This window comes from Gracilinanus agilis, chromosome 6 (genome assembly GCF_016433145.1).
Source record: "Gracilinanus agilis isolate LMUSP501 chromosome 6, AgileGrace, whole genome shotgun sequence".
NCBI lineage: Eukaryota > Metazoa > Chordata > Mammalia > Didelphimorphia > Didelphidae > Gracilinanus > Gracilinanus agilis.
Window position 1 is genome coordinate 67,409,423 of NC_058135.1, and position 24,218 is coordinate 67,433,640.

The following is a 24,218-nucleotide window of genomic DNA, read 5'->3' on the forward strand; positions in this document are numbered from 1 at the left end:
AGAAGAGTGAATAGGAGAGTGAATCAGAGAGTTAGTTCAAATCTGTGAGAGCTTAGTCCTACCCTTGCAGCAAGTTATCTATTGAAGTTTCGTATCCAACATCATAATCCCTTTTGATTTCAAAAATCACCTAGAGAACTGAGTAAAGGCAGGTCCTTTCTCAGTCTCACATTCCTGCTTCCCTTCTCCAACCTGAGGTTTCTGTATGTGGCTGTTAGGGCTTCCTTGATCCTTTACCCTGACAATCTATCCTAGAAGACAATAAATCCCTTTGTGTTTAAAAGACCTTTTGGCTACTTCATTACTTAATTAGTTAGAGAGGGAGGAAGAGGAAGAGAAACAACATACTCTCTGGGTTTGAGGGAAGCTGAGGGTATCCATTTTGAAGGAAGTGTAACTTCAATACAAGTCCCTTCCTGTGAAACTGACTAAAGCCTGTAGTCAATTTCAATCTGTCTTAGCTGATTCTAACTTGGCTGTATAATGTCCTTTACTTGAAGGGAGCAGTCTATTTCCCTTTAGTATTTTGTCTTTAAGCTAAGTCCCAGTCTGTATTTCCCTGCTGCTGTTTGTCTATTTAGATTAATTCATCCTCTCCCTTGAAACACTTGTTACCTCAGTGTTATACTCCCTGAACTCAGACATTTCCTTATTTCTCCTACCATCTCAACTACCATCCTTCATCATTGAACCTTCCTCATCCATTATATTGCCTTAACTTCCCTACTACCTAGTCTATTCCCTTGATTACCTCCAGTCTTGGGTCCCTTGCCTTGTCTTATTCCCTGATCCTTCCAGTTATTACCCCTAGCTTCAGCCTTATATTATATCCTACCTAATCCCATATTATACTCTCCTAATCCCCATATTACATCTTTCCAAGTCCCTTATAACACCACTGGTCTAATTCAGTATCTTTGATATATTAGGCACTTATTTTTTTAATGGATTGTTTGATTGTCTGGTGTTGTCTATTTTGTATTTGACCACCTTGTATAATCATTGTTACCATATAAAAATAATAAATGTACCACTTTCTATTAAATTCAAGATCATTGAGTATACCACTTTATTAGTATTTATGGAGACTAACAACCATGTGGATTTTGAGCAAAATGACTAGCTCAATATAAACTTCAATGTCTTTTGAAATATTTATTCAATCATAATTTAATTCTTAAAGGTAACTTTGAAAATGTCAAGACAGACTAGTAAGCATAAACTTAGTTTCTATACTTTATTTTATATTTTCATATGTTTATATTTTTTCTATTAAGACTTTGCTATCTATATCTATAGCATTGCTATCTATATATTTTATAGGCAACTATGGCACTCTCAGGCTGCTCCATAATCTGCTAGTTCTTATAGATACTGTGGTTGCCTGGACTACATTCTTCTTTTACTCCAGTGAGATGTGCTACTTCAGCTTTCTTTTGTTTTGAGGTGATTTCTTTTTTGTTTGATTGTTTATTTGAGTGAAGGGATTGGGAAAAATAGCATCCTTTACTCTTCCATCTTAGCTCCCAGCATGCAATTCCCCTCACTATATTTTGCATCCATTTCTCCTAATTCTGTGTTCTAAGGCAAACCAGTATTTGCTCAACCCCCTTCTCTAATACAACTTTTAAAATATTAATTGTAGGAGTTCTGGGGTCAGAGCCAAGATGGCATAAAAAGGGAAAGCTAAAACCATTTGAATCTTCTACATTCAACCTTAAAATAACACTTCAAAATGAATACTGGAGTGAAAAAATCAACAAGGAGATGAAGTAGAGCAACTTTCAGAAAGAAACAACTTGACAGATAGGCAAAGAGAGTCTGAATCACTGAGGTGAGAGGAGAGTAAAACGCTCAGAGAGGCTTCATGAAGGAGTATTAGTGCAAGCCACACCCTGAGACTCTGCCTAAGCCAATAACAGGGCAACACCAAGTACATTCCTTAAAGTTCTAAGTCCCAACACAAGCCCAAACTGAGACCTCAAGTCTTAGTGCTAAGTCGTCAGCAAGGCACATAGCTTTAGCAAACCCAAAGGGAGACCCAGCATCCTTTCCCAAGGTTTTGTTGAATTTCTGAATCCCAGCACAAGGACTTCTCAAGCATGCCTGGCCTAGGTAAGCACAGAACAAGGCTCAGAGTCCCTGCCCAAGCCTAAGACTAAACATTGGACCCAAGTATAGGATAACTCATAGTGCTCTGAGTTATGAAAGCCATCAATAGTCACAGGGAGTGACTCAATCAACAGTGCCAGTTGATTTTCATAGCTCCAAGATTACAGGCCATTATAGCACCTTGAAAGATCTAAAACTTATAGAAATCCAGAAATAAAGCTAAGTCTAGCAGAAATGGAAAAATTAATTTCAAGAGAGTGTCCCATATACCTGGAGAAAAGAACCCACCTTTAAGATAAAAATAAAAGTCAAGAAAATGTCTAGGAAAAATGAGAAAACAAAACAACCAAAAAAACACCTAACCATAGAAAATTCTTCTGGCAGCAATGAAGAGCAAGGCATAGACTCAGAAGGGGCAGTAAAAACAAAACAGTTACATGCAAAACTTCAAAGAAAGGTGTAAATTGGTCTCAGACTCTGGAAGGCTCAAAAATTATTTCAAAAATCAATTAAGATATGCAGAGGAAAAGTAGGGAAAAAATTAAAACAATGCAAATCCAATTTGACTGAAAGGAAAAAAAATGTACAAAAATCCAATGAAGAAAGTAGAATTAACCAATTGGAAAAGGAGGTACAAAACTCATGAAAGAAAATAATTTCTTAAAAATTAGGATTGGGAAACTAGAAGCTAATGACTGCATGAGAAATTAAGAAACAATAAAACAAAATCAAAAGAATGAAAAAAAGAAGAAAATATGAAATGTTTCATTGACAAAACAACTGACCTGAAAAATGGATTGAGGAGGGACAATTTAAGAATTATAGGAGTATCTAAATGTATAATGCAAAAAAAACCCAACCTCCCCAAAAATCTAGACATTATGTCACAAATATTTATCAAAGAAAATTGAGGTGATGTTCTTGGACAAGAGGGTAAAATAGAAATCAAAAGAAACTATAGATCATCTCCTAAATTCAAGAATCCTTAAGCTAAGGAGAAAATTCTGTATGCAGCCAGAAAGAAATATTCAAATACCATATAGCTATAGTGAGGCTCACACAAAACATAGCAGCCTCCACAGAAAAGGATCAGAAGGTTTGGAAGAAGATATTTTGGAAAGCAAAAAAACTAAGTTTATAACCAAGAATTACCTACCCAGAAAAATTAAGTATATTATTTCAAGGAAAAACAAAACAGTCCTTTAATAAAAGAGAAGACTTCCATCCATTCATGATGAAAAGATCAGACTTAAACAGAAAATTTGATATCCAAATAAAAGACTGAAGAGAAGCATAAAAAGCATAAAAATAAGAAAGAAAAAAGAAAACCTTAAAGGATCCAGTACATGCAAACTTTTTATATTCCTATGTGGAAAGATGATGTTTATAATTCTTAATTTTTTTATCAGTATTAGAGAAGCAAGGAGCATAGATAGACAAAGGATGTGGAAATAAGGTGATTAGGATATGATAAAAAATAATATTAAGTAGGGGAAAAGAGGATTATATTGAGAAGAAAGAGAAGAGAGAAGAGATTAAATTATCCCCCTAATTAGGTATGAAAAACAATCACAATGGAATGAAGCTTGAGGGTGGTGAAAGCTTATTCTAATATTCTAATCTTATTCTAATCATAAGGGCATAGAGAGGGAATAACAACCATACTCATTCAAATATAGAATCCTACCTTAACCTACAAAGAAGTAGAAGGAGAATAAGAACAATCAGAGGAGGGGGGTGAGGGTAAAAAGAAGGGAAGGGAAAATGGGGACTAGTGATTAAAAGCAAAACACTTCGTTAGAGGGACAGAGTAAGAGAAAAAGCTAGAAACAAGATGGAGAGGAATACACAGTAATCATAATTGTGAATGTGATCATGATGAACTCATCCATAAAATGTAAGTGGATATCAGAGAAGATTAAAAACAAAAATCCTACTATATGTTGTCTACAAGAAACATATTTAAGGCAGGGAGACACATAGAGTAAATGTAAAGGGCTGGAGCAGAATTAATTCTATATCATATGAAATAAAAAAAAATAAAGCAGGAATAAAAATCATGACCTCAGAAAAAAAAGTAAAAGTAAAAATAGATCTAATTCAAAGGAATAAGGGAAAATTATGTCTTGCTAAAAGGTACTATAGACAATAAGTTAATATAAAAACTTAACATATATATGCACCAAATGGTATATTCTCCAAATTTTTTAAGGAAAAATTAAATGATCTTGAGGGCAAAATAGAGAATAAAACTATACTGGTGGGGGACTCCAATATTCCCTTTTTAGATCTAGAAAAATAAAAAACAAAAATAAAGAAGAAAATAGTTAAGGAAGTGAATGAAATTTTAGAAAAGCTAGAACTGATAGATCCCTGGGGAAAATTTAGTGGGAATAGAAATGAATATGCACATGGAACTTACACAAAAACTGACCATGTATTAGGGCATAAAAATTTCACAACAAAATGCAAAAAAGCAAAAATAATAAATTCAGTCTTTTCAGATCATGACAATAAAAATTATAATCAATTATGGTGTATCAAAAGACAAATAAAAATAAATTGGAAATTACATTAAATAATCTAATTCTTAAAAAGATATAGGTTGAATAACAAATTATAGAAACAATAATTATATTAAAGAGAGTGACAATGAGGAGACAATTTATCAAAATTCATGATACAGTAAAAGCAGTATTTTTGGGGGAAATGTATATCTCTAAACATTTGCATCAATAAAATAGAGGAAAAGCAGATCAATGCATTGGGCATATAACTAAAAAAAAACAGAAAAAAAGGACAAATTAAAAATCTATAATTAAAAACTAAAATATAAATTCAACAGTCCAATAAAAAAATAATAAAATTGCAAGAGAATCATTGACGTAACAAAGAATACGAATTAGTTTTATGTGGAAAAAAAATAAAATAAAAAAATATAATGATCATTGGTTAATTTTATTTAAAAAAGTTAAGAAGAAAATGAAATAACCAGAATCAAAAATGAAAAGTATGAATTCACAACCATTGAAGAGGAAATTAAAACAAACTTTGGGAGTTGTTTTTCTAGTTATATGAAAATTGATCTGACAATATATTAAATATTTATAAAAATATTAATTGCCCAAATAATCCCATTTTAGAAAATGAAATTGAACAATCCATTAATGAACACCCTAACAACAAGTCCTCAGAGGGAGATGCATTCACAAGTGAATTTTATCAAATATTTAAAGAACAATTAATCACAATATAAATCTATATAAACTATTTTGGGAAAAAGGCAGAGAAGGAATCCTACCAAATTCTTTTTTTAATGACACTAATATGTTAATATAACCTAACGTTATTAAGAGCAAAAGCTGAGAAAGAAAATTATAGGCACATTTCATTAATGAGTACAGATGCAATTTTTAATTAATTAATTTAGAATATTTTTCTATGGTTACATTATTCATGTTCTTTCCCTCCACTCTTCCCTCCCCCCAACCCTGAGCTGACAAGCAATTTTACTGAGACATACATGGTATCATTGTTCAAAAACTATTTCTGTATTTTTAATATTTACAATAGAGAGATCATTTAAAGTCAAAATCCCCAATCATATATCCATCAAACCATTTTAAATGCAAATGTTTTAAATAAAATACTAGCAATGAAACTACAGCAATTTATTACAAGATTCATTCACTAAAATCAGTTTGGATTTATACTGGGAATGCAAGACTGGTTTTATATTAGGAAACCTATCAGCATAATTGATCGTATCAATAACCAACCTAATAAAATCAGATTATTATCTCAATAGAAATGGAGACAGCCTTCAACAAAATACAACTCATTCCTACTAAAAATATTAGAAAACATAGGAATAAATGGGTCTTGAATTAAAAAAAAATGTGCCTACCTAAAACCAACAACTATCATCTATGATCAAAATAAGTTAAAAGCCTTCCCAATAATATTGGGGGGAAGAGAGGAGTAAGGATGACCATTAAGGTATAAGAATACTGGACATATATATTTCTGTATATCCATGGAATTAAATGGGTTGGCAGGCTAAGAAAAATTCCTAGAAATGTTACTCTTAGTTATTAAGATGCTGCAAAATGAGTGTTAAAACTAATGTAGTATTTAAAATATGTTAGTTTTTATTTTTCTTCTTAGGTATCCCTATGAGTCTAACTTGCTGAATGAGTTCTATGTTATATAAGCTGCCTACTAAGGTTCTCATGTAATGAGTTTCTTGTTCTATAAGCTCTAAGGAGGTGGATTGTTGCTATAGCTAAGAGATTAAATTGTTTAAGAATGAGGAGGGTGGGAGGTGACGGAAGCCAGGATCTCTCATATACTTCTAGCTTCTTGAATATAAAACAAGAAATTCCACAATAGTGTTTTCAATCGCCTCAAAAGTTTTCTTTTAAGAAGAGTAATGCTGATTTAGTTGCTTCCTTTTCCCCTAGCTAAAGATCAAAAGTAGGGAAAGAAGGCAAGAATGTTACCAAAAGAAGAATAAAATGAAAAGAGTTTAAGGGCATCATAATTCTGGGTCTGGATTTGGAAAGTTATGGAGAACTCTCACAAATCAAAGCATTGAGATGTTTTATGTGTAAGAGCAGGTGAGCTAGGTCACAGGCTTAGGGGCTCGGTGTGAAAATATCTGTAAAGGATCACAAATGAATAAAACACTTTTGCCACAGCAATTCATGGGACCAACTTCTAAGGTAGGAAAAATTAAGACTTGCATCAATGAAGCAAGAGCCCACAAAAATGAAAAATCATAGATATATTGATATATTGGAGTAAGAAATTCAAGCTATTATTAAAAGGCCCCTGTGTTTTTAGGTCTAATAATGGGCTTTATACGCCACATAAAATTATGAGGAATCTTCTCTCTCTCATCAGACAATTACTCTTTAATATAGTATTTAAATAGCAAGATGATTTCCAATTGACAATAAGAAATTAAGCTCAAGTACTGGAGAACTTTAGGCTGATTTGTTCCTATACTTACAAAATATGTAAATATTATTTTTCTAATGTGAAGAGAACATAGGGAGAATACATTACCTAAGACTACAGATTGATTGTCAAAACTTCTTACTTATATAATCTAGGAAAGGTACAGTGAACTTTACTGTTTATAGATCCCCTAAGAGATAATAAAGTTACTAAAAATTTTGTATGTTCTCATTTTCAAGGTTGGGTGAGGGAGCCATTTTCTTTCCCAATGACTTGGAATGAAATCAGAGATAAAATGTAAAAGATATTATCGGAAAAAATACTTTCTTAAAGGAAAAAATAGCAAAAGTAATTTAAAATTGAATCTTTAAAATAATTTATGATAAGAAAGAAAATGATTTCTAAAGGAAATGTTCAGTGATCTAAGGGAACACCAGTGGTGTTTGATACATTTAGTAATGTAATCTTGGGAAGAAATTTGGAAAGAGGCTCCCTTTCAAAGATGTTTAAAAAATAGCCAAAGCCCCTTAGACCTTGTTATCTAGTTCCATATACTACTAAATTTCCTAACCATCTGTTATACATGCTTTGCCTCCTATTAACGTAAAATTTAGAAATGGAAGCAGAATTTAGTAATAGTGAAAAACTGTTTCATTCTTTAGTATAGCAGATGTTGTATAGTAGATGATGAAATGGAATTGAATTTCAGAAGATGTGATTTAAGTCCCATTTTATAGTCATTATATGTCTCATATATGTTGGTCCTCAATTTCCTAATCTGTAAAGAGGAAGGGTTGGACTTAATGATCTCTAAGATTTCCTCCAGCTTTAAATAAAAATCAATTTGGTGAAAGATTTGAAGTGATATAAAATCCAAAACTAGATCATCTGCCTTTCTTTAGGAGTGCTAACAACAAAAAAGAAAGAGAAGAGGAAAAACAGATAGCTGCCTCCATATCTCAGGACATATTCCTCTTTGTCTAAAAGAACATCTAACCAACTATGAATATTTTGCCCAAAAGATGAAGTCCTTCCAACTCCTATTTCTTTTCCTCCTCCTCCTCCTCCTCCTTCTCTTCCTCCTCCTCTTCCTCCTCCTCCTCCTCCTTTATCTCAATGACTACTGGAGTCATTGCTATGACTGTCTTATGAGAAAGAGTTGATACAGAATCTTTGGCAAACAATTGAGTTTCACCTCTGTTTTACACAAATGTCAGAAACTTGGCTTATCCTGGTGGATGAATCAGGATTATTAGCCTTCTTCTCAATGAGTAGACCCCCCCATTCCAGAAATAAAGTAATTTTAACTACTTGTAGCTGAAAAAAGGGTTATGGCCTCTCATGTAATATTTTGAAAGCAAGGCTTTTCCACTATCCTCATTTCTATTTGCATATCTCTCCCAAATAGCAGTTTCCCAATCCCATAGATCATGTTTTGTTCAGCTCCTTCTTCTGTATATTTTGACCACTAATTATCTTTGGAGGTTTTTGGCTATTCTAATTATAAAAAAAATACCAGTCTTTTAGGTTCATCCATCAATTTAAAAGGCTGCCCAAAGCCATCCAAAACAAGGGAAATTATCAGTTAAGACAACTTCTCTGTCTAGAAAGGAATCATGAGCAATTTGTGGTGGCATAAAATATGAGGACCTGTTTCAATACTCTGGGGATATTCATTCACAAGAGGCTGAAATAGATTCAAAGACTGAAGCAGAGCCAAGAAAACAGATTAACAGTAGCCACCAAGCTGAATTCTCCCAATATTCCCTTCCAAATAGTTAAAATAACACTACAACTCAAAATATGAAGTGGCAGAGCTGTCAAAAGATCAGGTTTAGATTTTTTCCAGTCAACAAAAATTTAAGAGGCCAGCAGAATTCTGTGACACTAGGGATGAAGATCTGTCCAGTGTGATTCCAGAGCAGTAGAAGTTTTGGGAGCTCTTAGTCCAGAGATAGTAAAGGAAACAGACAACTGTCAGAAAGAGAATGCAAGAGGTCTTTTGCTACCACTGGGTAGAGCTGGTACTTATGGATAACTCTATTGCACGTTCATTGTTCTAATCATGGTTCCAGAGTGGAGAGGAGGTCTTATGGTCAGTCAAGGGTACAATGATCACTGGTCAGTATTCCAAAGAAAAGATGAATGCAAGCACTTGTGGTTACAGGGGTCCAAGGTCCCTTCTTGTTTAGATACTAAAGCATAGAATAGGAGAACAATACTCCTCTCAGGATCATACCATCTTGAATGCACCAAAAACTTACAGAACCCCAGAACTAGCCCCAAATCATAAAGATTAGAAAAGTGCCTTCTCAACTCTTAGGGAGTAGAATCCAACTTTAACACAAAGTTCAAAGTCTAGAAATAGGTTGGAATAATTAGCAACAACAACAAAAAATTTAGTTTGACCATAAAATGCTACTGTGGTGGCAAAAAGGATAAATATAAAAAATACGAAGAAGAAAATGGTTACAAAAAAAGCTTCAAAGAAAAAGTGCTAAATGAACCCAAAGCCAATGATATTTCTGAAAGAGTTAAAAAGAAAAGAGTTGTAGAGGGAAAATTGGGAAAAGAAATGAGAGTGATGTTAGAAAATTATTTAAAGAGATTTAAAGGCTAAGTAAAAAGAAGCACATGAAATAATGAGGAAAGTAATATATTAAAAATAGATTTAACTAAATCATAAAAGAGGCATGAAAATTCACTAAAATAAATAACAACAAAAGTTACTTAGAAAGTATATTTGACTGGAAAAAGGAAGGAGGAAGGAAGAAGATAAGGGAGGGAAGGGAATGAGAAAAAAGAACAAATTAAGGGAGGCAGTGGTCAGAAATATAATAGACTTGGGAGGAGGGATAAGACAAACAAAAAAGAGAAAGAGAAACAGAATAAAATAGGGTGGAGGGTATAATCATGAATGTAAATGTGAATTATATAATCTCACCCACAAAAGAGAAATAGTAAAATGGATTAGAAGCCAAAATCCAACAATATATTGATTATAAATGATAGACTTGAAATACAAAGACACACATAGAGCTAAAATAAAAGACTAGAGCAGAATTTAATATAGTTTCACTCAACTAAAAATAAAAGGCAAAAGTAGGAACCATTATCTCAAAGCCAAAGGAAAAATAGACCTAATTAAAATAGATAATTGGAGTAATTACATTGTGCTAAAAGGGAACATAGGCCATCAAGGATTTTACACAAGTATACTCATATAGCTTATAGTCAGAATGCAATTTTTTTTGCAGACTTCATTTATCAAATATATACTGAGTAAAGAATTAAATTATGCAATTCTCTAATCAAAAAATCACCAAAGGATGAAAACAGACAATTTTAAAAAGAGATATAAAAGCTATCCATAGTTATATGAAAAATATTATAAATCTATTGATTACAGAGTCAAAGTAAAAGAAATCTGAGGTACTACCTCATACTATTAGAGATCACAAGTACTAGAGGGGATGAGGGGAAAATAGCTATACTAATGAACTAGTGAATTAGTGACCTGTTTCAAGTATTCTAGAGAAAATATTTGGATCTATGCTCAAAGAGCTATTAAACAGTGAATAACCTTTGACTTAACAATACCACTTGAGCTTCTAAGAAAGGGGAAATAATTATACATATAATAATATTTATAGCAGTTTTTTGAGGTGTTAAAAATGAATTCAAGAAGATGCCCTTTTATTGGTGAATGGTTGAACAAAGTATGGCATATGATTATGATGGAATACTATTGTTCTAAAAGAAAAGAAAAAGGAGCTGATTTCAGAAAAAAATATGGCAAAAAGTATATAAACTGAGGTCAAAATAAATAAGAAAAATAAAAAAATAGCTGTGCACAATAAGCAATGATCTTATGATTATTCTGTGAAAGTCTTGGATACACTGATCAGTATAATGATTCAAGACAATTCAAAGGACTCATGATAAAATAATATTATTCACCACCAGAGAGGCAACTGGTAAACTCTGAGTGTAAATTGAAGTATAATTTTCTCACTTCACTTTTCTTGCTTCTTTTGGATACATAGTTAATATGGATATTTGTTTTGCACGCTTTTATAAGTATAATTGATATCATATTGCTTGCCTTCTCAATTCATATGGGATAGGGTGAAAGGGAGGGAAAGATTTTGGAACTCAAATGCTGAAAAGTAAAGACTGTTAAAGAGTAATAAATTAAAATGTTTTTTAAAAGAAATTCAAAAGGCTTCTTTAAGCCAAAACACTTTAGCTTTTACTGTAAAGGAAAGAAGATATGCCATTTCCATTTAAAAATGCATAGAGTAGAGAGCAAACAAAACAAGAAATAGTTTTATTCCTTCCTTTCTTTAGGAAGGATATATTTTCTGGTAATGATGATGAGTAACATTAGTTAAAGGAAGTGGTAAGTCTACAAGGTAAAACGAGAGAGAATACTTTAATAAAATCCTATCCCTACATGAAACTTTCATTGGTTAATTTCAAAGTTCTGTAAAATGAATATTCCTGTGGCATAAAGAAATAAGTAGCGTGAAGGAAAAATATATTAATAAAAAAAGAAAGGGAATAATGTGCCATTTGATAGAACTGAATTTTATGCCTTGAAATGCAGTATTAAACTCTCTGATCAGTTTGTAGTAACAAGAGCTCAGTCAAAACTTCCATTATCTTCAATATGTGGGAGTCTTTAAGGCCACAAAGCATATCATGAAAAATAAATAGCTGAGTCAAAAGTGAACCTGCTGATTGCTGACTTTCATTGTTTCTTTTTGACTCATAATAAAAACTTATTGCAAATCTTAAAAACAATAACTAAAGATAACACTAAAATATTTCTTTTTCTATTTTACCAAATAATAACTTAGACAGATTTCCTTGGGGGGGAATTAAAAGTTTAAATGAATAAACAAAAATATCAATCATGTTACTATAATTTCTTTTTCTTTTCTTTTTTTTACTGATGTCAAATAAACATAATAAGACAAAATAATTCCATATAAATTGCCATGTTCCAAATGCGTATCTCTTTGTTTTTCCTCTGTCGGGAACTATACAGCATGTACATCAGTCCACAAAAAATTATTTCGATATGAATAAATGTTTACTAATATAAAATCCATCAAGTTAGATTCTCCATAACAGTTATCTTAGGAATTTATTTGTCTTAGGCTTGTCCTAGGAATCTTAATATTTATAGAAAAAGAAAGTTCTTGACAAGAACTCGACAAGTAATTGAACAATATGAAGAAGCCAATCATGGGAAAATAGATATATAACCAAAAGAGATTTTATTAATTATTTAACTCAATTTTCTCACTTTACAAATAAGGAAACTGTGGTTGTTCCTGTTCTCAATGAGTCAGCAAGCCTTCCATGTTCTTCATCGGTAATGTCACTGGCAACTTACATATTCTTTATATTCCTACTATCTTTAACCTTATTTTGGCCATTGTTAGTTGGTATTCCCAAATTGTCTCTGTCTCTAATTTTTCTGTTTAAAATCATCTTGTGTATCAGCCCTAAATACTACTTTGATCATACCATTCCCTGCTTAATAACCTTCAATGGTTCTTCATTGAAATAAAAGTGCAAATTGTATTTCTAGAATAGGCATTGAAAGCCCCACAAAAACTGGATCCAGTCTATCTCTTCTCTCACCTAACATACTACAGTATAGTCCAATTGGCTTTATTCTCCAGGCATAAAATTTTGCCCCTACCACTATATCTTTGATGTTGCTATTCTCTTTTTGTTCTGTACTAAATTGTTTATTTTCTGTCTTATTTAACACATTTTTAAGAGTTCTATATTTTTTTTTCCTTAAGGAGTAATGGAAGGTAGAGAATGTATTTTGGTTTCATCAGTGTAGAATACATCCATTGAGATACTTCCCTCTACTGGTTGATACCTCATCTATAACATAGTTGCTTAGGACAGTAAGAGGTTAAAGGGAATTTTCCAGATTCACATAGTCAGAATATGTCATTAAAAAGACTTGAACTCAGGTCTCCTTAGCTCTGAGGCTGCTTACTACCATTTTGTAACACTGTCATTCTTAAAACTTCTTTTGATTCTTTTATAATTCTCAGTAACTGAGGATTGTTGCTGAAGTTTTTCTCATTTGGAGGTATTTTTTCTTTGTTATTAGCATTACTTCTTTTTTCTGGAAATGGTAGATTCCCATGTGACTCATATATTTATTTCTCGTTTTTAGGACCCTTTTTTTGTCTAGTGATTTTTTAATTACATCTTTCAATTTCACTATTCTAGAATCATGTTACTATAATTTCTTTTTCTTTTCTTTTTTTTACTGATGACAAATAAACATAATAAGGTAAAATAATTCCACATAAAATTTGCCATATAATGTGGAATTATTTTATATTTTACATATAAATTATATTGCATGTATAATTATATGTAGTGTAATTACATATACACATATATATATATAAAGTATGAGAAGGGAAAGAAATATATTCTGAATATCATAAACTGAAAGCAATAGATATAATAAAAATCAGTAGACAAAAAAGAAGCCTACATACAAGAAAAATATAAATATATACATGTTTTATTATATTTACTTAAATAATATATATGAGAGTGTTTGATGAATTCATTACTATTTTCAGATACTAAAGATGAGTTGTACTTAGACATGAACATTTAATGAATTATTTTGCCATAAGTAATGTCACTTTCCATCACCAATACATTATGTCCTAACCCCTCTTAAGTCAAGAAAATCTATTATTATAACATTTAGTAAAGGGCACAAGATTTGTTATTCCCATTAAGTTAACTGTCATCTGTAATATTTATTATTTTGCCTCACACTATTTCCTTGGATCTAATAAATCATGTCAGGCTTGTTGTGCATTCTGTTCTGGACTTGCCTTGACTCAGGACAATCTTCTGGCAGTTAAAGTTCAATACAGGAACAAAATAAGGCTCTTATAGGTCAGTTAACAGTTAACAAAAAGATTTATTTAGCCATTGGCAGAGGATATTCTACAAGAATAGACATTAAGGATACTGCCTTGAATTAATTTAGCTAAGTGGAAGTGCCTTTGCTCAGCAGTCCATAAGTATCCATAAGCAGAGCCTCAGAGAGGACCTGAAGTTCTTAGTGGGTTCTTTCCCTCAAATGGTCAGGAGTTGATGTCAAAAAACCTAAGACTTTGGCCCATAAGTGATAAACTCTCAAAGATGATCTTAATACTTTTCAAGAAAAAAATCCTATATCATCAATGGGAAGAAAGGATGAGGATATTGCTCCTGATTATATATATTAGACTTTATTTTCCAAATAGGTTTCATTCTTTAATTAAATTAAATAAATACTTATTAAGTAGCCCAAAGTTCTTCTAGGGACACAGTATGGGAAGTGCTTTCTCTTTCCTTACCTTATTACCTTTGCCAGTTTCTATTGGATGTTCACTCTTCTGTCCTAAGTTGCAGACCTTCTTCATTAGAGACATTAGATACAAAAGAGAACCTTGTTCCACACTGTCCTTTGGGTCCATTCCTTCATCCTCAAAAGCAGTTTATCAAGGGTAGTCACTGATAAGGTTTGGATGGAGTATGTTACCAACCATCCTCTTCCTGATAATATATTAACCACTAGCCCTACCATCTTTCCCAGTATACCAGTAGACCTTACTGTCTACCCTGTTGTTATTCACTCTAGAACTTGACATTGCTAGATAATGCTGTCATTTTAGCCAAAGAAAATGTGTCTCATCATTTATTTTGTTGCTTTTCTATAAATATTATTGGATATTTTTGTCTACCCTTCAGTTGAAACCTATTTGTCCTGACTCCCCTAATTTCAATGGAAGTTCCTAAAGAATAAGAATTGTCTGATCTTGTGTATTCCAAATGCTTAGCAAAGTAGTGGGCACATATTAGGCAGTGTTACATTTCATTCTGCCCAGAATGTTTGTTTTACAGCATAATGTTCATTCCAGCACAGCTCAACTCATTAGGTGAGTCCTTTTCACAGGTCTTCATAGGTTAGGGTTGTATTTGTAGGTTTATTTCTCTCTTTCTCTGTCTCTGTCTGTCTGTCTGTCTGTCTGTCTCTCTCTGTCTCTCTTTCTCTGACTGTGTCTCTCTGTGTGTCACTGCATCTTTGTCTCTGTCTGTCTCTGTCTCTCTCTCCATCTCTGTCTCTCTGTTTCTCTCTCTCTCTCTGTCTCTTTCTTCCTCTGTCTGTCTTTCTGTGTGTCTTTCTCTTTCTCTCTGTCTCTGTCTTTCTCTGGCAGTCTCCCTCTCTGTGTCTCTGTCGCTGTCTCTCTCTTTTCATCTTAGACTAACTCTCCATAACTCCTTAACTCTCTCTATCTCTATCTCTATTTCTGTCTCTATCTGTCTTTCTCTGTCTCTGTCTCTGTCTCTGTCTCTGTCTCTCTCCCCTTATGTTCCTCTTTGTAGTATTTCTATCTTCATCTCACACTACCTCTCCATATTTTGACAAGGCAGAAATTCAAGAACCACTTATAGCCTCCTTCCTACTATAATCAGTACCAAAGTTTTCATCTACTCTTTTTCCAGAAAGTGTGAGATAGAGAATAACATGTTCTCCAGTTTGAGTGGAATATATAAGAGTAAAATAGAAGCAGTATTAACATAAAGGAAAATTATATTAGGAATGTCTTTGAATACCCAGATTATTCATTACATTTTCTCCTCTTGGTAATGAGAAGTCATTTTATTCCTAGGATTAAGGATATTTTTGAAGTCATAAAGAAACATTTCTGACTGTTTAGGTAACATCTAAAAAAAATGAGGGTGTTTTAGTATCACTCTAATGTCCTAAAAAATTAATTCAGGAAATAAAATGAATTTAGACAGAACCTAGTCTAGATGCACTAAGCCGTAATCTGTTTTATCACCTTATCTCATACCTCAGTAGTCAAAGTTTTAATGATCTTCACAATATTAAACTGAGTGAGAGCAATAGCAGAGTTATACTGGCATGCTCTTCATTTCTCTGTGCCAATGGGCGGATTCTTGAGATTTGGAGGTAAAAAAGAAATTTTGTTGTTAGTATGTCCTGTGTCCTATTTGGGACTGCTCTATGACCTCCAGGATTTTTTTTTCTGGTATCTGAATATTAGTAGCAGATAATATCTTTGGGAATGGCATTTAATGACATTAAGTCATTTTATATATGAGTAAGCTGAGGTCCAGAGAGGTTAAGAGATTTAACCAGCTTAAAGGAATACTGAATTTTCTTCTTAATGAATGATTAAGGCAACAACAATTAGCCTTTAAAAGACACCATATTGTATTTGCCAGAGAGACAGAGAGAAGCAAGGATCAATGAGATCATTTCCTGAGAGAATGCGTCCTGCAGTGCATGGTTGGCAGCATTGTTATATATGCTGCTTGAACCTAGAAAGAGAAATTATAAGTAGGCAGCTAGATAGTATAAACCAGTGGTTCCCAAACATTTTTGGCCTACCACCCCCTTTCCAGAAAAAATATTACTTTGCCCCCTGGAAATTATTTTTTTTTATTTTAATAGCAATTAATAGGAAAGATAAATGCACCTGTGGCCATCACCACTCTCCTGGATAGCTGCAGCACCCACCAGGGGGCGGTGGCAACACCTTTGGGAATCACTGGAGACAATATTGGCACTTATTTCAGTAGGAGTTGTGAACATCAAATGAGAAAATCTATATAATAAACTTCATGAATATTAAAGTCCTACATAAATGTGACTTAGTATTATATGAGCAATCCACAAAGCCTTTGCTTTTCCCCTAAGCCTTTAGAGAATGGAGAGAAAATAAAGAGGGATAATGGAGGAGAATAATACAGGAGAATAATTCTGAGAGTAGAGGAAGGAAATAAATTAAGAAAAAAGTTAGCTATTTCCATGGATATTTTTCTCACTTTCATCTTGGCTGTTTCTTTTTTAAATATTTGTAAGCCTCACTTTGTAGCAGATAACAAAATAAAGAGGAAATTCATTTATTACCTGTTGTTAAACTCTATGTGAATGGTTAGCTGTTGTTGTATTATTATTGGGCAGTCACAAAGATTGAACCCAGTCTATGTAAACTTAGAGCTAAGATGGATACTCCTGAGCAAAAATTCATACATAATATGTTATGGAGCTTTGACTGTTCTCATCATCATTAGACAAAATACTTCTGTAACTTTTGCATTGTGTAAATAGTAAGGCCATACTTTGACAATTGTTGTGTAAGTAACAATTAGATATTCCCTTGAGAATTTATCTTGTAATTAATGCCCCAATGGAAATTTCAGTGTAAGATGCAGGGTGTGCAAAGCAGTCTGGGAAAACATGCATTTTAACAATGGCTTGACTATATCCTCATAAAATAAAGTTCTGATGTAAGTATGTTGAGATGAAATAATATCTTCAGTTTTTTCTCTTATTTGTGCTGTTTTATCATTAAAAAGTGGCTACAGTGATGAAAACATGAAACATGATATAATCACTTGTTTATGTGGGTATGTGTTTTGGAGTTTTGGCTCAAAAAGGAATAATATGGAAATATGTTTTGCATGATAATACATGTATAACCCAGACTGAATTGATTGTCAGATCTAGGAAGGGGAAGGGAAGAAGGGGGAAGGCAATAGGAATCACATGACTTTGGGAAACATGTGGACATTTATTATTAAAATTAAAAATAAATTAAGTGTCTACATTGAAGTGACATATTTTCTGAATCACATGGGAAAGGCCCATGGTCAAATTAGGTCAGATTGAGAATGCCCACTTTGACCCATAGCATAATTAAGTCCATGATTTTTCTTCTTTTTTTTTCAAATTAAAATTGGGGTGGTATTTAGAGGGAGAAGAATTGTTCCCATATTCAAGTAGTCCAGTATGTATTAGACTAAGTTATGATGAATGGGGTATGGTATAAGGATTGGAGAAAAAATAGAAAAGAATATCTCCCACAGCCAGACTTCCAAGTAGTTCATAAATTATTTATAAAATACTTCAGTGTTCTGCTGCAGTATCCAGGACCAGTTTCTAATATGGATAGAAGAACTATTTAATCATGCCCTTTTTCCTCAACAGACAAGGTGAATTGTGGATCAGTTCTAAGACACATTTTAAGGAGGATTTTGATAAACTGGAGCATTTCAGACCAGAAGAGTGTGAACTGGGTGATACTGGAAGCAAAGTGAAGTAAATATCAAGTCTTATATAGATTCAGTAAGAGAATTTGGCAAATTTTGTCTGGAGAAAAGACACTTATGGAATGACATATTAGAAGGGGTACCAAGTTGAAAAGAGACAAATTTTTATTCATCTTTACCTCAGATGAGAGAGTTAAAGAGGTTTTTAAATGTAATAATAAAATAAGTAAAGTAAAAATAGAAAAGCATTTTTAGGTTGTATGCCAAAAAATGCCTTCCTAACAAGTTACAATATTCCAAACATAGGAATCATTCCCTTTGTAAGTGATGAGTTCCTTATTATTAGAAGTATTTCAATTGAATGTTAAGGAATTCTTATTGGGATTATCATCAAGGGAATTATATTTCATATATAGCTGCAGTTAGATATTAAATCTCTGAGTCATCTAATCTACTCTTAAAAATTTGATCATTCTATGATTCTTTGATAGACTAGTTTTAAATGAAGTTGCAGAGAAAGAACATAATATAACTATCATTATTAAGGTGTGTTCCATTTTAAAAGGGCAATACTTTATTCATGTATTGTCCATTAGAATTTGTCCCTAATTTGAGAAGCTATTACATAAGAATAATAACATCTTTCATGTGTTGACTTCCATTCCTCTAAGAATCAGTAGTACTTTCATTATATTAAGTGGAAAAGGATGAGTCTCTTTTCAATTTTTCATATTTGAATCTGTCAAGGAAAAATTAACTACCACTTCATTTAGGGAAATAATGTGATTTATGAGGTTTTAGTTCAATATTGAAAAACATTCTGGTGAAATGGAGAGCAGGTCTCAGAGAAAGTGAGACCTGGGCACATCTCTGAAACATACTGACTTTATGAATCTAGACAAATAATTTAAATTCTTGATGACTTCAGAAAGTGTTTAATTTATAAGTCAAAGAGAGCTGTTGATGTGTACCCATAAAGGGTGTTGCTTCCATATACCCCTGAAATTATAGATCTCAACAATACATCCAAATTTTTTTTATTAAATTAGTAACAATTTGTGAACAATGTGAACAACAACTATATAGTTGTGTTAAATTGTGTGACTTACAGAACAAAAATGGAAGGGACTTAAATGGCTGCTTTTATCTTAAGAAAGGAAAACATGGAAAATGGAAACTGAAGTCCAGAATGTTTAAATGACTGACCCAAAGCCAAAGGAATAGTAAGCAACAGAAGAAGAATTTAGATTCATGTTATTTAAGTCCCCAGTTATTATACATTCCAATGTACTATGTTTCCCCCATGACGGCTTTTACATTCTAATAAAAAGAGATTGAATAAGGACTAATAGAGTCACAAAAGGATTCTTAGGTCTGGGAATAATTAAATGAGTATCTAGTAACATTTAGATGAAACCATGATTCTTTGGCCATATCTCAGAAAAGGTTTTAATTGAAAACATTTTCTCTAAAGTATAAAGTTATAAATAGATTATTAAGAAGCATGAATGATTATTAGTTTTATTAGCACTTTCCAATTACAACTACATGTTTTATTAAACTGAATAGGAAAATTATTGCTATTATTCTGTTTATTAATATTATTTATTGGACTATTTTATTCAAATTAGAGTGCCAAATTTTATTCAACAGATTCATTGTAAACAATGTAAAGATTTGAAAAAAAGTACAATAAATATATCTTCTATGTCTACAAACAAGTTCAGTGTAGAGTACAAGTTGCAATAGAAATGAAAAAGTCATAATAAATAGAGCTGTAAGATTTAAGTGTGTCATCAATGAACAATACTTCTCTTCTAATAGATAGACACACAGATAAATAGGAAAAAATGATACATAGTTCCTAGTATCAGGGAGAATATGTTTTAATGGAGGAAGACAAAATATAAAAAGGCATCAGAAAGAGTGTTGGAAAAAAGGCTGCCTATTAAGAAAAGGCACAGTTTTCTCTTGAGTTGTAAGAAAACTTGCAAAGAGGTAGAGAACAATTTTTCTGTATCCTATAATCACTGTGGTTTTCAAAATTCCATGTTACCTTCTTTTTATTGAGTGAAGAGGCTCTTAAATATATATAATTTTATGGTGTCCATTCAATGTTTCTTTCAATTCAATGACTGTGACATAGTGGACATATGTTTTACATGACTTCATGTATAATGGGGATCATATAGCTTGGCTTTCCAATGGGTGGAGGAGGAACTGGAAGAAGAGAGAGTAATTTGAGGTTAATTTTTAAAGGAATATTTAAAAATGAATTCTATCATGTTCCTAGGATATGAATAATCACTGCAAACATTCCTGAGTATCTTTTTATTGTTTGGGATTAATAATTATTTATTAAATATCTACCCTATTTAATTCCCTATTCTAGGTTTCAGGAATGGGAGGGAGAGAGAAAGAAAGCCCTTTTTTAAAAGGCTTATATTCAAATGGATGAGGAGCTAACATGCCCAAATATAAGCATATACAATTGTGGCAGTTATAATGTAATTTTTTAAGGAAGGCAGTAGTTACTGTGTGTGAGTAGGGGTGGGATTAAAAAGTCTTGTGCGAAAAGTAAAACTTAAGCTGAGTCTAGCAAAATTTAGGGATTCCTTTATGTAAAGGTTAAGAGGTAATCAAATTCAGCTATGAAGACAGTTAATGAAAAGGCATGGAGAAGGAAAATGATGTGTAATGTGGGAAGAAAACAAAATTTAAAAGACTGTGTCTCTATTGTAGTATGGAGAGAAGTAAGTTTCCTTTGGAAGATCCATTAATTTTTCAAGATCACATCATGATCTTTCACCTTTTATAAACACTTTTTTATTAGTTTGAATAATTCAAATGTCAATAATTGTAGGGTATCTCAATTCCTCTTCAAATTGTTTATCAATCAATGGGAATGGTCCTAGAATTCTGATCTCAGAAAAAAAGTCATGCTATAAATGTTTTCATCTTACAGGTCAGAATTTTTTTTCAAAATATTGAATCACTTCAGCCCCTGAAACATTCTAATCTTCTTTTGTTTGGGGAGAAAAGAATGTAGCATAGTCACTTTCCTTCATTTTACTCAATTGGATTTATCTATGCCTTAATTTTTCTTTTCTGAAAGCTTAGGAAGAGAAGTGGAGTAAGAAAAACAAAAGATTATCTCCTTGCCCCCCCTTTTTAAATTAATCAAATGAAAGACCAATTTGTTTTGTGAGAAATATATTCATGGAATCATATATACTCAAAGGGTATCTATGAATTTTCTTCACTAATTTGAACACAAATATGCTTGCTAGAAGTTTAACCACCCTTGGAAGTTCTCTCCAAGGGACTCTCTTCTTTCAATAATATTATGTAGGAGTTCCCAGATTGTCTTAGAATTTCTTCACAATTCTGTACTGTTTATAAACCTTAAGTCGGATGGAAATTCTTTGGACACTTACTATGTTCTTAATATTGAAATAGAGTTTATATGCCTCTAGGGTGGGAGCAATCCATGACCCAAAAGCTAATGCATTATTTGAGATTATAAAATGGAATTAGAAGAATATGACATTAATTAAGTTGTTTTCTACTTATCTTCCTTGACCATGGTGGAAGGAGGGAGAGAAACTAATACAGTCTATATTTCTATATCAACTGATAATGCAATCTTTTGTCTCGATAAAGAGCTGAAAATTATGCAAGACTCAGTGGCTCTTTCTCAGGACATCCACTTTCTCCAATATTTCCTGGCATTGGCCCTTATAAGCAACCTGGGCTGGGGGTGTTTCAGTCTACATTCTAAAAACTTAGAGTTCTTTTTAGAAATTATATCATACTCCATCTAATGGATGTAGTCTTCTGAATTAACTATCCAATGCTTAAGATGCCAATTGGAATTTAAAAATTTTATTGGAGTTGGAATAAAACTAAATATCATCTTTTCTGATATTCATTGCTATGGCATCTGGAGTAGTGGTGCTGTTTTTAACTCTGTTTAATGAATGTTAGAAATAAGAGATTTTGTTTGTTTTGTTTTGTTATGGGGTGCATAGGACTCTCATCTCTTGAATGTTCTCCCTTTAACTCTCAAAGGGAGCCTAATTACTAAATAATATTCCATTTTTTGGTCTTGTTAATCTCTAGTATGAGATTACCTTCTTAAAAATGTGTTATTGTAGATATTAGATTTTGGATATCAAAGAAATGATGGATGATTGTATGATATTCCCTCTGATTTATCAATGGTGTAAATGTTTTTAAATATATCAACTCAGTAAATAATCATCTTATAAATGACCAGCTGTGTTCCAGGCTTAAGTTTCCAGGATCAAATTAGATGTATTAATATATTTTTATCTTCAGAATACACTCTCTTTCAAAGTCTTGAAAATGTGTACGTATATATGTATATATGTGAGAAAGATACATGCACACAGAAAGACAGAACCAGAGAAATAAAAGCCAAGCAGAGACAAGAAAAATTAGGGAGAAGGGGAGGGAGAGAGGTAAAGGGGAGGGAGAGAGGTAAAGGGGAAGAGAGAGAGAGAGAGAGAGAGAGAGAGAGAGAGAGAGAGACAGAGAGAAAGAGAGAGAGCCAGAGAGAGAGAGAGAGAGAGAGAGAGAGAGAGAGAGAGAGAGACAGAGAGAGACAGAGACAGAGACAGAGAGAGAGACAGAGAGAGAGACAGAGAGAAACTATACTTGGATAGGTATACAAAAAAGTCTTGACAATATATTTATTTATTCTACTTTGTTTTCCATTGTGGATACTTAAGTCAATTTCTTTTGAATGCTTAGTACTCTGAAGGTTCTATAATATTCTGGGATTCAAAACAATTTACACAATAACATCTGAGAATAAGATTATTTGAAAGATGTCATTAATATGAAACTTGTCTTCTGTTTGAATACTCTGTAACATATCTTTCATGACAATGGAGAATGTATCTCCCTATTTTCTCTCAATCTTTATTAATTCTTAGCAGGAGTGAATGGTTATTTCTCTGATTGCAATCGCCAAAAAAAGATATTTTAATATATAAGTGGAAAGAACCTTGTTTAAAGATAGCTTCTGAGATACCATTTGTTTTACTAAATCCAAAACTTTTAAAACAAGAAAAAACAAAAACAATACATTGTAGACACAGTGGGATCTTATTTCTACAATTCTCAATTAATTGGATGAATCAGCTCTGTATGTGTATTTAAATCAGCTTTTCATTAGAGGAAAGGTTAACATAAATACTATATTAGAATATAAAATAAAGAATAAAGAACAATGACAAAAATTTCAGTGCAACCTGTTTAAACAAGCTGTCAGCTCTTGAACATGAGAAATAGACAAAAATAAATATATTGACTTTATGACCATTTAAAGAACAGCTTGACTGCTATTCAACAGTAGCTAAAAGGAGAGTTGAAACTAGCATTCTGGTGCATATTTCACCTCTACACCAAATAGAGATATGACACAAAGAGAGGTTACATTTATTAGAGGAAAAACAAATTTACAAAATATCATATCAGTAAAAAATAACTAATTATGAGCACTATTATCTCAGAAATGAGCAGATAGAAATCAAAAGGAAAAGAAGTCCAAAGATAGCCTGGTATGAGATTCTGCTAACTGTATTTTCTTAAAATTTTTAGAAGCAACTAGACTGAAAAAAATAACCTAGATGAAAAGGTGAAGAGATCTTTCAGAATTTATACTGTGCTCTTCTCTTATCAGTTATGCTAGTAAATAAAACACATTTGTCCACTACCAAGTTGAAATTTAGTTTGAGTTATAAAGAAATAACAATGATATGGCACTTAAAAACATAAAGTTAATGTATATGTTTAGGCACATAGAGATAAAAAGATATGTATACATAAATGGATAAGTACCCATATACATGTCTATAACCATCTGTGCATATGAAATATATATGTATATAGATATAGATATAAAAGTATATCTGTTTAAGCATACTTAACATGTATAATTGAAATTCAAGAAGAATCCATTTCATTGTTCACATTTTCATGAG